Source organism: Anser anser, assembly GCF_964211835.1.
Source record: "Anser anser genome assembly, chromosome: 1".
Classification (NCBI taxonomy): domain Eukaryota; kingdom Metazoa; phylum Chordata; class Aves; order Anseriformes; family Anatidae; genus Anser; species Anser anser.
In genome coordinates, this window is record NC_139720.1 from 174,783,274 (window position 1) to 174,799,720 (window position 16,447).

Here is a 16,447-nt window from a genome sequence, read left to right on the forward strand (position 1 = left end):
AAAGACTAAGTGAGCTGGGCCTGTTTAGCCTAGAAAAGTGGAGATTGAGAGGGGATCTCATCAATCTCTACAAATACCCGAGGGGACCATGTAAAGAGGATGAGGCCAAACTCTTCTCAGTGGTGGCCAGTGATAGGACAAGGGATAATGGGTATAAATTGAACCACAGAAGGTTTCATTGCGGTATGAGGAATAACTTCTTTATGGTTTGGGTGACAGAGCACTGGAACAGGCTGTCCAGAGACGTTGTGGAGACTCCTTTGGAGATATTCAAAACCTGCCTGGATGTGATCCTGTGTGACATGCTCTAGGTGACTCTGCTTGAGCAGGGGGTTTGGATTAGATGATCTCCAGAGGTCCCTTCTAATCTCAACCATTCTGTGATTCTGTGATACTCTACTATATAAATTGTTATGTGTTTATGTGTCTATTTAAGCCAACAGAACGGAACACCTTATGTTCTTTTAGAAATTTCAGATCCTGCAGCATTCGGTTTTTCAAATTCGCTGTAATAGGTTTGGTTTTCATGGTAAAAGAGTAAAACTCTAGACAAATATCAGAAAGATGTTTCACCATTTATACTGGACATACCTTGGCATACAGTGCAGCTGTTGGCTCTATAACATCAGAATTAACAAATGAGAGAGAATCAAGGTTTCCAGCTATGGCATTTAAATAAATGCTTTGTTACATTTAGTGCATTTTCTGTTGTCTCTTCACAGTCTAATTTTAAAGTAGAAATGTCTGACAAGTATATTAATTCACAATTCATCAGCCTTAAATTATCTTCCAAAAGCCAGATTTTCAAAGACAATTAAATTCTCATTTTGTCACCTACATGAAGTGTTTATCTTTTCAGAGGATCTCAGTGATCTAAAACAGTTGGTCTCATAGTGGCACATGCATAATGAAAAATGAGGTACGTAGTTATTCACTTAACTGTTCTCATAAAGTCATAGAGTCTTAGATGTCCAGACACCTAAATGGGATCTGTAAATTGTACATTCTTTCAGAAGTCTTGTCCATGATTCTTTCCAGATAGGTTGATGTTTATATGCTAAACTTTCCAAAGTGCTGCCTATGGTTATATAGGCAGTCTTCACTCTAATACATCTTACACTAACCTATATAGGTTATATATACAGTCTTCACTGTAATATATCTTACAGTCTACTACAGACTTAAGAACAGTCTTCACTGTTCTTAATCATATCAACATTTCTATTCTAGCTTTCTTGCAGATCATTTAAGGAAAAGAAAAAAAGAATCAGAATGTAGGCCATATTTTGTTCAGCATTAGTTTCAGCTCCTTCATTTTTTAACTGACCTATTTTCTTCCTGTTACTTTTCTCTCTGAGCTATATCTTTGTTCTTCCTGTCATGTTATCATGACAGCATTATTCATTTATTCTTTCTTTTCCTTGAATTGAAAACAGACAAAAGATCTTCCTAAAAAGTCAATGTTTTTTTCTGTGTTGCTGCATCTATTTTTCATCAGTGATAGATAGCATTTTTATGACATGCTACTAATTTTTCTAGGAATTTAGTATATATGAGAATTCCCTGGTTCCACGTTGCTTGTTGACTCCTAATTGGAGTCTAATGGCTCCATGAAGACTTCTCTGTTACTTGAAGCATAGCAATGAGTTGTAGATTTGGTGTTTTTTGAGGCTGGTCGGGGGAAATATCCAAGCTAGATGCAGACGAGTCTAATGTTCTGTTTAGTGGTGAAAGTGCCTGGAACATCCCAGAACTTGTTTATCAGTCTCTGGGGGCTGAATGAAGTAGACTCAACAAGTCATTATACATTAATTAATTAGTTAATTATCAGCCCACACCTCTGATCTTGTTCTGTGGCAAAAAAAAATTTTGAACATCCCTATTTCCAGTCCACTTCCAAAATCAGAATAGAGCATCTAGTACAGAACTGGACAGCAGAGAAGAAATGACCTTGCAGCTAAGGTGCTCCAACCACTAAGGACAAAGAAATCTCTCTGAACAGGAATTCTTGATTATTCTAATGCCAGATCTGTCAGGATGTTAAAAAATTTCCACAGGTATTCAAGAAAGCCAATGCTCAGAGAGTGTATTTTATATTTAGTTTATATGAAAATTAATTTCAAAAGGCTCAGACACTAAATTCTAGGACTTTTTCTCACTTTGAGCTGAGAAACGGCATGCTTAAAGCTCAGCTGAGTAAGGATACGAATGTGCTTTTACCAAGTCTCATGAACACTCCATCCACTAATAGATAACAGGTGCTGGAAAGCTTAATAGCAGATGACCAATGTAATGACAGTGTGAGCAGAAGAGTTTTGGTATTGCTATTACTTCAGTGTGCTCAGATAAGCCCTCTAAAGATGCCAGTGAGGCAGATAACAAATGCTGAATGCCTGATCAGTTCCTTCCTCTTCTGTTAGTCTCCTTGTAACCGTATCACCCTGCTGTGAGAATTAGGCTCTGTCTGCTCAGCAGTATGAAACCAATCTGCACCCAAGTATCTTCAGGCTTTTTTCAACCATTTATGGAGTAAGAAAGGGGCATGCATTGTAAAAAGAAAAAAAAAAGAAAAAAAAAGGCAAAGTCTGAAAGGAAAAAAAACATATACTTTGTAAAAGTATATTCCTGTATTCCTGTTCTTGAGCCACAGCTGCACTTCTCTTCCTATGTTCTGTGGTGAACCCTATTCTTTCATCAAATCATGCTAATTTTACAACCTCTCTCAATTTTTGTCACATTGAGTGACTTTAATTTTATGCCATTGCATATACATTTGAAATGAAACTCGTGTATATAAAGTTTGTACCAGCAGGTTTATTTTTGTATTAATATAGCAGTTCTTGTTACAAGTATATTAAATATGAGTGATGAAATATAATACTATTAGCTAATGTACTTTATTCTATTTATTAAAAAAAAAAGAATTTTTATAGGCAAAATATTGGCATGGAAACATAATGACTTTAATGCACAAAATAAGCAATATGCAACAGCAAATCAGAAGAAAGCTAATTTACAAGTACAGTTGCATACTGTTCCACAGCATTCTGTGTAAAACAAACAAACAAATAAATAAATAAATCCACAAAGAAACAACAGGAAAACAAAATACAGAAAAAGTAATGAATGCAAATGGAGCCAAAATATGAGATTTTCCTCCCAGTGTGTATACTCTCCCTACTCTCCCTTGGTAAATTCACACCTGGTGATTTTATGTATTAACATATTCTTTTTTTTTTTTTCCCCAGAATATTTTTTTTTCCCAGTATATTCAGATTTCCCTTATATTTTCTGTTTTATTTTTCCATCATATTTCATAACAGTTTTGAACTTTTACCTTTTTCTAATTATTTTTGAATATGTTTCCCACAATATAAACACAACAGGAAAAGAAAGCTTTAAAACTCATTTTAGAGAGTTGTTTTTGTTGTACTTTAGTTTAACACCATTTTTAATACTTATTATTTATTTATTTATAATACCACCTGTGCATGGGGATTCTGGCTATTTAGAATTATCTCTTCTTGATAAAATGCTAATATGTGCGATCTAAAGAAACTCTGGAATCAGTAAAAGTGTATCCAGGAATGTGTGAAGTGACAGTCCAGATGCCAGGCCTGTAGAGTTACAAGACCTCCGCTACTCTTATCATGTGGAGCATGCATGACTCACTGTAGTGTATTAACAAGGCTGATTTAAACCTCTGATACACTCTTTTTCATCCTTTATTCATCTATTTTTCTAAACACGTTTCTGTGTTTTCATACAGGCTACAGACACTACATTTTCAAAATATTATAAAATCCTTTTCATCTTATGTTGACAACAATGAGGAACTACAGAATGTTTATGAGGAATAAATAATATAGTACACCAAAGATATTTAATTCATAATAAGTATTATTGAATTCATTGCACTATTCTACTACAATAACCTTACTTCTAGTAAAATAAATAAGTGAGGATATCAATTTTTTCAGATTAATAGAAAAAAAAATAGATTTTTTCTTGCTACAGAACACTATGAAATAGTTTAGGTAGCAGTGCTATATTTACATAAGGTTGCTATAATTTAACTAGACTATATAAGAGTTTTCAATATGTATTAAGGAATAAAAGCACTGATTTGACCAAATACTTCATTCTTTTCCATGTCCTTCCATACATTTACAAAAGGAACTAGAACGATTTATGTTACTGAAATTTAGGATTTGTAACATGGTCCTTTGCAGATTTGAAGAAAAATAAACTTTAACTGAGGACAGTCAACTCAGATGTCTACTTCATGGTATTATTCCTTTCAAGCAGCTATAAAGGTTAATTTATTTGATATAAAAGTTAATTTATTTGAAGTCTTCCATATAGGTATACACAGTCAAGTAAAATTAATTTAACGAGGGATGCTTTTTTGTTTTTGTTCGTTTTTTGTTTGCTTTTGTCAAAAAGCCAACATATTACTGAAATCCTTATGCTGAGGAATACATTCCTAGTCCTATAAATATATGTCCATCCTAAGTCAATTACTAGTAACAAGAGTTTGTTTATATGATTAACTCTTTGTAGTTTGTAGTTATAGCTTTTAACAGCATGCTGTTACTTCTGACCAGTTTATAGCCTAATCTGGAGCCCAAATTCTCAAAGGCTCAGTGCATGCACACAATGATGCCAATAAAATGCTTTTAGTCTAAAGAATAGCTGCTTGGTCTGATGCTGTAGAGTGTGTGTGTGTGTCCATTGTTTAGTATATAAAAAAGAATCTGGTCTAAATTAAATTCTGGTCTGGAATTAAAGTCTTAAAGACTTTAATGAGCAGAATGACAGAAAACAGAAGAAATAGAAACTTCTTTCTGTCCCTTTCTCTTTAAGAGTAGAACATCAATTTTACCAAAGCTTATTTCAACAAGATATAAAATCCTCCTTCCCTTCTTTTTAATTCCCCTTCTTTAGGGGAATTTTCAAAAACAGCAAAAGCGTTTAGCCAGTTTCTATGTCGTTATAATATGAATATTTTTCTCTGCTATTTGTATGCATCTAAATCACACAGACATCTTCAAAAATCCCTTGCTAACTAAATCACAGTACATTATTACAATGAATATTCTAAAGCATGATTGTGAAGAGTCCAGGGTAAGGAGAGATTAGTAGTGAATGGTTAGAGAGGCTTGTAGACACTTTTTTCATTTTAAGGATCTCCACAAAATTTTCCTACCCTAATGGCTGAAAAAATTGAGACAAGGTGTTTTATCACTGCTAAAACACAGATTTGGGAGTGTTCCTTGTTCTGTAACCATCAGAAACTTCTGACTTGGGATGAGTCCAGAATCTGTGAGGTTTAGGAGCCTTTGCTGACAGCTTATTGATGGAACTGTACTGCTTGAGTATTTTTTGCTATGTCTGATCTGATTAGGAAGTGAGAACCCAAGCACAGAAAATCATTTATTGCTGTAACTCCTGACCAGTCTCAAAAGGATTTGAATGATGGAGGGGAGTGGTGTACGTAAGTGCAAAACCTTGGCCTTTGGATGTAGCCTAAGAAAACAAGAATTCTGGCAACTCTTCTCTAATTTAGAACTTTGAACTTGATTAGAATCCATTCAGGCACCTGCTGAGATTTATTTTTATCTCTGATTTCTAAATTAGGAAATAAAAATACCATTCTTTATATTACTTGAGTAGATGGTGGAAGAATCTATTAAATCCTGTTAATATGCAAGAGTAATAGGCAGAGAGTAATAGGCAGAGAGTAGAAAAAAAAAATATTTTGTTGTTGCTTCCATTTTCTTCTCATGAAATGTCAGTAGTAACAACAAGATTTATTTTATTTATTTTGTGTATATATATATATATATATATTTTCCCCCCCAAGTGATATGCTTATGACTAATAAATTCAGAGAAGAGAGAGAGAGAGAGAGAGAAAGAAAAAGAAAGAGACAGAGAGAAAGAGAGAGCGCATTCTGGAAGGGATTACAAATTAAAAGAAGAAAGATCTTGAAGAAGCAGTACTCAAAGTACAAAGTCTGGGAGGCGGGAGGCAAGTGTTTTAAAGAGAGGTTTAGTGTATATATATATATATATATATATATTTTCCCCCCAAGTGATATGCTTATGACTAATAAATTCAGAGAAGAGAGAGAGAGAGAGAAAGAAAAAGAAAGAGACAGAGAGAAAGAGAGAGCGCATTCTGGAAGGGATTACAAATTAAAAGAAGAAAGATCTTGAAGAAGCAGTACTCAAAGTACAAAGTCTGGGAGGCGGGAGGCAAGTGTTTTAAAGAGAGGTTTAATAAAGTTAGCTTTGTCTGTGGAAGAGAAAGTTATCAAAATATTCTGCTTCCTTGATATGAAAAGAAATTACAGGGTGTCTAATCTTTTTCTTTGTTTTCTGCTTTTCTTGTTAGCGTTTATGAAACAGTGCATCAAGACCATGATGCCTCCTGTATCTGGCTTTGGGACAGGTATATCACTGAGTAATATCAAACTGATCATTAGTAGGAATATTTTGGTCATAAAGTAGCAATAAGAGAAAAAATAGAAAATGTGAAAGCCCTTCAAAATAGGCAAATTGAAACCTTGCCTGGTCAAATAATACGTCAAAAATAAAATAACGCATTCCTGAAGCAAGCTTCATTTACACAGGGTATTGTAAAAATATATTTTTCAAGTAAGAGATATATACATCTCTTCCTATATATGTATATATCTTTTCCTGATAATATAGAAGTTATTTTTCTCTGCTTTTGATTTTGAAATAACTAGTTTGCTAGTTCTCTCAAATGTCTTCTATCCTTCTTAGATACCTATGGATTGCATGTTTTTTGTCTTCCCTTTTCTCAAACTCTTCGTATTCAACACCCAACATGTTAAAACCTGTTTGAATATGTTTTCAAATTCTGATGGCCTATATTCATTATTGGACCCTTAAGTATACTAGCGTTTATATTTTTTGTTGTTGTTGTTATTTCTGTGTTAGCTTCACCAAAGTAAAACCTCTAATAGAGTTTTATTGGAGAGGATGTAAAGGCATACAATTACTTTTGTGGAGATACTGAAGTTGCTGTAGAAAGTAAATGGTCAGTTATCAGTCTTAAAATCCAAAAAAGAGCCCGTGTTAACAAAATTCCTATGAGTGCAAATCTGATCAAGAAAAATACAATTCTATTTCACTGTTGTGGGGGAAGCAGCTTCAAGAAATAAATCTACACAAAATGAAGGATCCTTTTCCTGATGTCAGTGCACATCTCTAAAATATGAAAAGTAAATAGGAATATTAATATAATTTCTACAAATTTGTTACCATTTCTTCATATATATTGACTTTCTCCCTGTTAGACTCAATATTGAGTCTATAGAGTCTATTGAGTCTATAAGTCAATATAGACTTTCAATACTGGAAAGCTATAGTCATTTTTCTTAGGATCATCTCTCTTCCCCATGGTTTATTTTTTTCTTTTTTACTTTTTTTTTTTTCTCTTCACATTACGATACACATACATCTGATTGTATATTAACCTGTTTTTAGTTTTTCTCTGAGTGAAAATGCTTCTGCTTGAAATGTGGCAACTTACCTGCTACTGGTAAATATGTAAACATAAAATAAATCCATATGACCAGTTGCACATGTCCACATGCAAGGTAGAATGGAATTAGTGAATGCAATTTGAGTGAAATTAAGCAGCACCCTTACTTTAATTACAGTAGGTTTAGTGATACTGCTTCCTTTTTCTTTAATCTGCTTTTAAAGAGGGCAAATATTTTCAGAAGAAAATGAGCCGATAAAGTTTCTTGTCAGTTGTTTCCATGTGTAGCTTAACCAACACCACAGAAGAATTCATGTCTATGGACATGAATACCCTTTTCCTGGAACGAAGTAGAAACTTGAAATGAAATCTCAGGTTTTAAGAGCAATCAACAGATCTGGATAAAATTTCAGTATATTCTAGTAATTAGTTCTAATATTGGTCTCAAAATAAACTTATATCCTGATATAACAGGCAGAGCAAAGCCTAGTTGCTGTATAAATATTCACAACACAACCACCATGATCTCTTAACTCCTATCAATTGATATATGTGGCTGTTTGGATAGTATGCACCACCGCTGTCAGTACTTTGTTTTGAATTATAACACAGTAAAAGTCTTATATGTAAGGACATTCCATCAGTGATCCTTCTTACTGGCAGATCACCTGAATATGTATATTAATTGCAATCCATCTATAACATTTCAGACTGTGTGTTGTGGTTTAACCCGGCTGGCAGCTAAACACCACACAGCCGTTCGCTCACCCTCCCCCCTCCCTCTCTGGGATGGGGGAGAGAAACAGGAAAGTGAAGCCGGTGAGTTGAGATAAAGACAGTTTATTAAGACAGGAATATAATAATAACAATAATAATAATAATAGTGATAATGATAATAGTATTAATAATAATAATGTGTAAGAAACAAGTGAGGCACAATGCAATTGCTCACCACCCGCTGACCGATGCCCAGCCTATCCCCGAGCAGCCGGCCCCCCACCCCGGCCAGCCACCCCTATATATTGTTTAGCATGACGTCAGATGGTATGGAATACCCCTTTGGCCAGTTTGGGTCAGCTGTCCTGGGTCTGTCCCCTCCCAGCTCCTGCTGCACCCCCAGCCTGCTTGCTGGCAGGACAGAGCGAGAAGCCGAAAAGTCCTTGGCCTGGTGTAAACACTGCCCTGCAACAATTAAAACATCAGCATGTTATCAGCGCTCTTCTCATCCTAATCCAAAACATAGCACCCTACCAGCTACTATGAGGGAAAATTAACTCTGTCCTAACTGGAACCAGGACACTGTGCCCAGAAGCTTTTAAACTGGAAACTAATTCCTGAAAATTAAAAATAAATGACTCTTATAATCTAAAAATATAACAATAAAATACTTTATTTTTTTTTTTCCATTGAGATGGCCTATTTTATTATCAGCAGTATAAATATACCTAAAGTTCCCTGCAAAATATATATATGACAGTTGATTTCAATAGTATTATCTCAAATATTAAGTTAATGTTTAGACAAAGAATATATATTTTTACCCTGTACTGACCACAATCACAATGTTAAGACAAAGTAAAAGAAAACTGATGAAAAAAGATAGCATGTACTTGATGTTGATGGAATGTATGCTTGTGTCTAATACACTAGAGAAACTCTGCAATAACAGTTCATCCAAGTGAAAAAATTGCCCCATTTTGCTCCCAGGGTCAATGTCAGTTGAGGTTATTGACTATATAAATGCTAAATACAAAAGTTTGAATCGTCCAAGGCTACTTTAACTTGCACACTACACTTTTCAAGGTTCCTCGGTTACATTTACAATTCGCTTTCCTTATTCGCTTATGCTTTTTGTCCTCTCTCTTTTTTTTTCTCTCTTAAGAGCAATTTCAGCTTGTATTTCCTAAATGTTAAAAATAGATATCACCATTATGTAAAGAAAAATATCATATTCAAGAACTAAGTTGTTAGATTAACCTACCAATGCTTACTAATTGTCACATGCTCTTAAGACCACCTCCACATACATAGGGGAGCCTAGAGGAACAGTGGCAGGAGGAAGAAACTAAATAATACCCTACTCAGGCCATCACATTACATCAGGCCCATCTGCTCAAGAGGAGACAAAGGCAAATGGGAACCCAAATTAAGGACTCAGAGAAAGGGGAACACAATCTAGGCCCCTCCCAGTGCTGTTCCAGGACAACCTCATCCCCATGGGCCAGGTGTGAAACTCACCTGAAAACAGTTCTCTGATTATTTTACAGAATGAGGGGTCCATTACCCATTCATTACCCATCTGGGACACATTACAAGTTGTAGGGGGATTGCATTCTGGGATTACAGAAGGCTTATTACAGGATGTTTAGAGGAGGAACCAAAGTCTTTAAAAAGGATAGAGGGTTCAATCTAGGTGATTTGGGGGAAGAAAGAGTGAGGGAAAATAGAAAAGTAAGGGAGTAAAAAAAGAGTGGGTCACATATAAATAGCTTGCTGGCTCGTACTAATTTTACTCATGCCTTGTGCCTGATCAGTACAGTCTGTCTTATCTTGTTAAATTCCTTTTTAACTCTTTCTTGAGTGAGATACTCTCTCCTCTCAGGAGGGGTGGGGAGAAGGGGGACAGAAAAGTAGTCTGAGAGCAGTAACTGGAGTCAGACCATGGGTCAGAAGTCCCTGGTCAGCAACTGTAGAGTGTGTAGGTATGCAGGCGAGCATGTGAGCACTAGCAAGGGTCAAGCCAAACTTGCCAGTGATTAGGTGATGAGACCTAGGAAACAGGCACATGTGTTTCTCTAAGGGTGAGACCACAGGAGAAGCTGGCTGTTGGAGGGACCAAGAGAGTCCAGTCAGCTGCTGTAGAGACAGTGGAGTCAGTTAGCTGGGAGGGGTGTGCGTGCAATGCTCTTTGAAATTGAGGCATTTGGTCATGTTTGGGTGCCAGCAACAGGGAAGACTGGGATCCAGGTGCAGCTGCTGGGCAGAATAAGTGTTTAAGATTACAAGGTGAATCTCTCCCACAGGTACATATGTGTGTGTATATGCACATCTGCATATTTTTAGTGTATATAGAGAGAGAGAGAGAGAAAGAGTGCAGATATATAAATATGCATGTATTTATTACTAGTGGAAAACTACCCTGATCAGTCAGAGGGGAACAGGATGACTCAGCTGGTGCTGTTTGTGCTTGATGGCTGAATGTGTTGGGCTGTGTTGATCTATGTGACCAGACATTTACATGTATAGATATATAGTGTACAGCTGTGCTCTGTCTGTGTGTGCCTAGTGGCAATACATGGCCAGCCCTGTTACTGGTCAGACCTGAGGGCATGGGACTGCAGCAACCTCACCTCTCTGGGGCTACTGGATTCAACGTATTCCTGACATTGTATGCTCTGCACACGAGTAACCTGCTGGATGATATAATTTAAAAATATCTTAAATTAAAGGCCACTGTCAGCATTGATAGATGTAGTGAATTTTGAAACTGCACGGGGGAAAAAAAAAAAGGAAGAAGAAAAGGTTCTTTCAACTACCGTTCCAGTTCTGTACAGAGAATTTTTTTAGGATTAGGGAGAAAGGGAAAAGACAGTGAGATATGCTTTCACACCAAGAGGGATCAATTTTTGAGTGACTTCAGCCTCCTTCTGTTTGTAATAGATTCATTATACTTCCGAAGTTTCTGATATATATGGAATTACTCACTGAGTAAAGAATTAATCAGTGTGACTAAAGTTGACATAATTAAGCCCTAATTAATCTGGCTGAGATCATAGAAGGAGTCAGTCAGCATCGAAATAGAAATACATTGTTATTCTTACCATGGTTCTTACTGCGAAACATATTGGTGCCAAACTAGCTGCCTGCCTTTAATTTTGATTAAAAACTGTGCCTTTCTCTTTAGTCACTTCTTATTTCTTGCTCTGTTTGATTGCAAGCTCCTATAAACATTACGTAGTATGAAGGACTGCATTCTGCAAATGGGGCCAAATGTTATACTGCACAATTCAAAATATTAACCTGTAATCCTGAAACACAATAGGTACTGTGACTTCTCAGGAGAGCTGTCAGTTCTGGCAGGAGCTGTTTGGGGTGTTTGGAACAAACACCATTTCCACTGTTACCTGTTTTTTGTTTGCTTGCTTCTGTGGCCATTAATGTCCACAGATAGAGGTACATATCCAAAGATGCATTAAATAATTATTTGTAGTCGCTGTTATAAGTAAGTCAGAGTACAAATTTTTGTAGCAGGAGTGTGAATATGCATTTCAATAATATAATAGAAAACACAATATAATTTCTAAAATAAGGTAATTCTTTTTAAGGATGATTTATCCCAAATCAGTAAGCTATAAACAAATACCTTAGTATATTATTATAATACTATGCATTAAAAGTACTATTTGTTGTTGATGATGTTATTGTTTTTAATCCAAGGAATTGCTTATGTAGTCCTGAAATTACTGGAAACATTATTTACTTGAATATAATCTGCTTGTCAATCTTTCATCAGTTCAAAGCCAGTGACTGGTGAGGTATGCCTTACTTGCACTTTTCAGTCATGACAATGTGTTTGTAGGATGTTACACAAAATAACATGGATTTTAGCTTGAACTAATCATCTAAATATCTACCCTAATTCTTGCGAAGATTTGCAGCCTAAGACAACTGTCATGTCTGTGAGTGTCATATCAGTTAATTTACAAAACATTATTTTACAATATTAATCCTGTGCTTTCAGTGTCTGCAGTTTAGACATCAGTACCAAAACAGAAAGCAAATTAGTGTAATATAGACGTGATGCAACGTCTGAAAGGCCAAGATAAGAGGAAGAGAAAAAGAAAGAGGAAAAAGAAAAGGAAGAGGAAGAAGAGGAAAAGGAAAAGAAGGAAAAGGAGAAAGAGAAAAATGTTGTGAGTTTCCTATAAATGTTTAAATGTTTTCTGTATTTATATAGCTATTGCCATTACACAAAACAGAATAAATAGGGAACTTTTTTTCCCCCCTTCTCCAAGCATCCCAGACTAATCTTTGACCCTGTGTCATAGTAATGACTATGACAAATGCACCACATCTTCTTCTGCTCTGCACACCTGGACTGCCAGCAATGCTGTTGTGGGCTGTCACAAGGTAAGCCTGAAGTCAGAAGACGGGCAGATCTATCTTCAGATCCAGCATACAGGAAGTGCTGGCAGATTCAGCAGTATAGATATGACCTTTATAACCAGCTGGACAATTTTCCTCTTTCTTTCCAGAACAGTTCTGTATCTTATAATAGTTATATACATTAGTGTAATTTTTTTTCTCATTTCCAGATGGAGGATCAAAATATAAAAATACTTGTTTGAAATAGATGTCTTGAAATTTTAAAAATCTGTATCTGCTTCTGTTTTAATTTCCAAATCTTTCTATAACATGACTGGAAATGCTAATAATCTTAGTATTTCTCTACACAGCTTTCTGTTGCATCATTCGGCTACCAAATCCATTCAGTGGTAGACTAAGACTTCCTCAGACAAAGCTTGTCACTGTACTATATTATATAAGATTTTTTGTTTGTTTGATTTGCACAGACACTGTATGTTGAAGTTTGTACAAAATTTGCAAACACAATTTAGTTTAGCTTATTAAAAAGAATAGTACTTCCAGGAGTGAGCTGTATTTGTGCTAGAAGATTTAATTTGCAAAATTTAATGAGACTTACTGACTGTTCACAACATTTATATTTTTAGCACTGTTCTTTATCAACAACCCTTGATAAAATTCAGATGGAGATACATCCAATGGTCCCCCAGTAAAACAAAACAAAACGCTCCTAGATCAGTGTGTCAAGTTAAATTCAGTCACTGGTCACATGGATTTTAGTTTAGATCTTAAATATACAACATGGCTAAATCAGTGCAATATTCTGCTTGAACAGTTATGATGACTATTTCATTTTAACCTTGGTAAGGAGATTGAATGAGTAGGTAAACTTGGTGTTAAGATGATTACAAAAATAAAAATAATATCTTTATTCTACAGCCTTAGTGCAGTAGATCTGTCGTTCATCCTGGCAGATAATATTAATTCCTGTTTCTCAACTCAACATATGACCTCTACCATGCAATCTCAGAATTAATGTAGTTATTCACCAATCTTATAGGTTCATAAAACACTTTCTGCAACCAAGAAGTCTAGGTATGTTCAAGCTTATGTTTTATCTCACATTCTTAGTGAATTTTAACCTCCCAGGTGCCAAACTGTCAAAGCTGACATTGTATGTCAGTGGCATGGTCAAGCTTACAGGCATTTCAGGAACACTGTTCTTGTTTGGTGTCACACAGATGGGTTTACAGTGATCAGTAGAGGCAGACCTTCACCGGGGAATTCGCAGCTACTGTTAACCTATCAAGTGGTTAGAAAGCTGTAAGAAGTAAATAATGATTTCATTATTAAAAAAAAATAAAGATATAGAACTTGAACTTCATGTTCATGGCATGAAAGAATGAAAAAAGGGATATAGAGAAAAAGTAGAAAATCGGTTAGTGCAAGGTAAAAGCAATATTACATTTCTGCTAGATTGTTCTATTACTTCAGCTCAAACAGCTTTAACTCCTGTGGAATCATGATCAGGGGAAGATGAAACAGATTATTATTCTTATTTATTTATTTATGTATAGTAGACTTGTAGAAGTGGCATGAACAGGGTCCTTAGTCTTATTTTATTCTTCTAGACATTCTGCCCAAGAAAACTCAGAAGGATACATTATCTCATTGACTAAGAAGGTGAAAAAAAAAAAAAAAAGCCCCCAGGTATTCTATTTGCGTTGACCTTTTTAAGGAACAATTCGCACTTACTGTGTTTTAAGCACCAACTCAGAAGCTCTGGGACTAATTAGTTGGTCCATATGCTCTGATTGCAATAAACATTAAACACAACTTTTGTAAAGAGCAAGGTCACTGTGATTACCTATATGAAGTCTCATCCAGGTCTGGAGAAACTCATTACGACTTTTTAAATTATTATTTGTTTTTCTTAAATATGACTTAAAGAACAATATAAATATTCCATAGAATGGAATACTTACTAAGTCATAAGTTTTCAATCATAACTCAGAAATATTTTACTAAGATAAATTTGTTCTGCATTGCCAGAAAATAACTATCCTTTAAAAAGCCTAAAGAAGACTATGTAAATTAATATATTTTACAAAGTTTTTGCCTTCAGATATGTTCTAAAGGTTAAAAAGCAATTAAAAATTGTAAAATAAGCAGACAAGCTTCTCATTTCATTTATTTTATCTTTCTTTTTCCTCCTTTGAATACAGTTTTCATTAAATTGCATTTTCCAGAAAATTCTCTATTTCATTTGTACTTTCTCTAATACTCTTTTTGTAAATATCACCTTAAAGCACTTCTTAAGTATCTGCCAATAATCACTATTTCTCTACACTGACAAAATGACATATATTAGCTTTTCTTTTATATGGTTTGAAAAATTATCTTCCTTAATTAAGAATGTGTTTTAAAGAAAGCAGAGATTACATAGTGTTCTCCCATTTTCTATTTTCACTTTTCTAGACTATAGAATATATAGAATGTAGATGGAACTTTCCTCTCATACTTGCATATGATATTAGAAGGTGTTAGTTACTAATAAATCTTAGTGTGGGGCAAATTCTTCAGTAGTAATAGATGAATCTATTCTTTTGCATACATATGGCATTAAGTGAGGTACCATTAACATATGGTTATATTTATATTGCTGAGGGGTGAGGATATATGTGTATAAAGGGGGCACAAAAAGTGTAGTGAAGATTCAATGTTTTTCTATATCTGGAAATACACAAGACAGAAACAGAGAATTCAGAAACCCTAAAATAGCAGCACCACATGAAAAATAAGTTATAAACTGGAGGAGTGAGTGTACTCTTGCTGTGCTGAAAATAATCAGTTTTCAGAGTTTGAGCTATGCCTCATTATTGCCTTGCATTTAATTCTTCTGAAATAATACCTAAGACAATGCAAAGCTGTACCTGACTGTAAAGTATGTCGGAGATATTATATGTGAAAAACTCATATATAACAAAGAATTCAAAATGTTTAAAAATGGGAGAACAAAAGAATAATGTATTAAGTAACATTTCATGTGAAGGAGAGAATATCTGCTTTTGTCCCTGTTCTCTTGGTTATTTCAGTATGTATGTGTTGATGGCTAATCTAAATAAATACATAAAATAAATATGATCTAGGATACAAACTCATGGAAATTTCTTTTCAAAGACTTAGTGAAATGCCATAGAATTTGCATGATATGATGTGCACAGCCTTTTAATTTTCCTTCTGTTGTCTTTGATCTTGTCTTAGAGTGTTTTCAGTCTATTTCCAATCAGCCTTAGTTACCCGATTAGATTTGTTTTTTCAGATTCCTTTTCCCTTTGTATTATTCCACTGTTTGTTTGTTTGTTTTCCTTATAATTGTTTTATATGTCAACAAGATTTAACAAAATGAAAAATACGTCTTCTAAAGATAAAGACATATTTTTCTTGTTATCATAAAGTAGGGGTGAAAGAAAGAAAAGTTCTTTAGATAAAGTCAGTTAAATAATGTGTTGATTTAGGAGTCTATCATTTTATTTAGACAGAAGATCTCTGCTGAAGGCAGATTTTGGTCAATTATTTTGGTTAAAAAAATGATAAAAACTGATGAAGTCATTAAATTTTCAGAAGTTACAAATTATTCTGTAAAGCTTCAGTGACTGCAAATTAGCCTTTGCTATAGCCCTCTGCTAACAATATATAGATCATTTTATTATTCATGAATTTTAGTAATTTCAGGACACCAGAGGTCATCTTGTGCTCATATATTTGCTAAACACCTTGTGCTGGTATGCCTATGCTGAAAAATTGCTACTATTTACTTCCCATGAGACAAGCAAGCAACAAA

General features: G+C 34.8%; 1 long non-coding RNA gene across 2 annotated transcripts; it reads left to right on the plus strand.

Annotated features, from left to right (window-relative positions):
* Window positions 1-9,142: 9,142 nt before the first annotated feature.
* Window positions 9,143-14,635, plus strand: LOC310886793. Of its 2 annotated transcripts, XR_014575480.1 has the most exons (4): window positions 9,143-9,969; window positions 10,463-10,541; window positions 12,260-12,431; window positions 12,534-14,635. It is a non-coding gene; the product is annotated as an uncharacterized lncRNA (long non-coding RNA). The 2 variants fall into 2 exon arrangements; XR_014575481.1 differs by having other exon boundaries at window positions 9,149-10,541.
* Window positions 14,636-16,447: the final 1,812 nt, after the last annotated feature.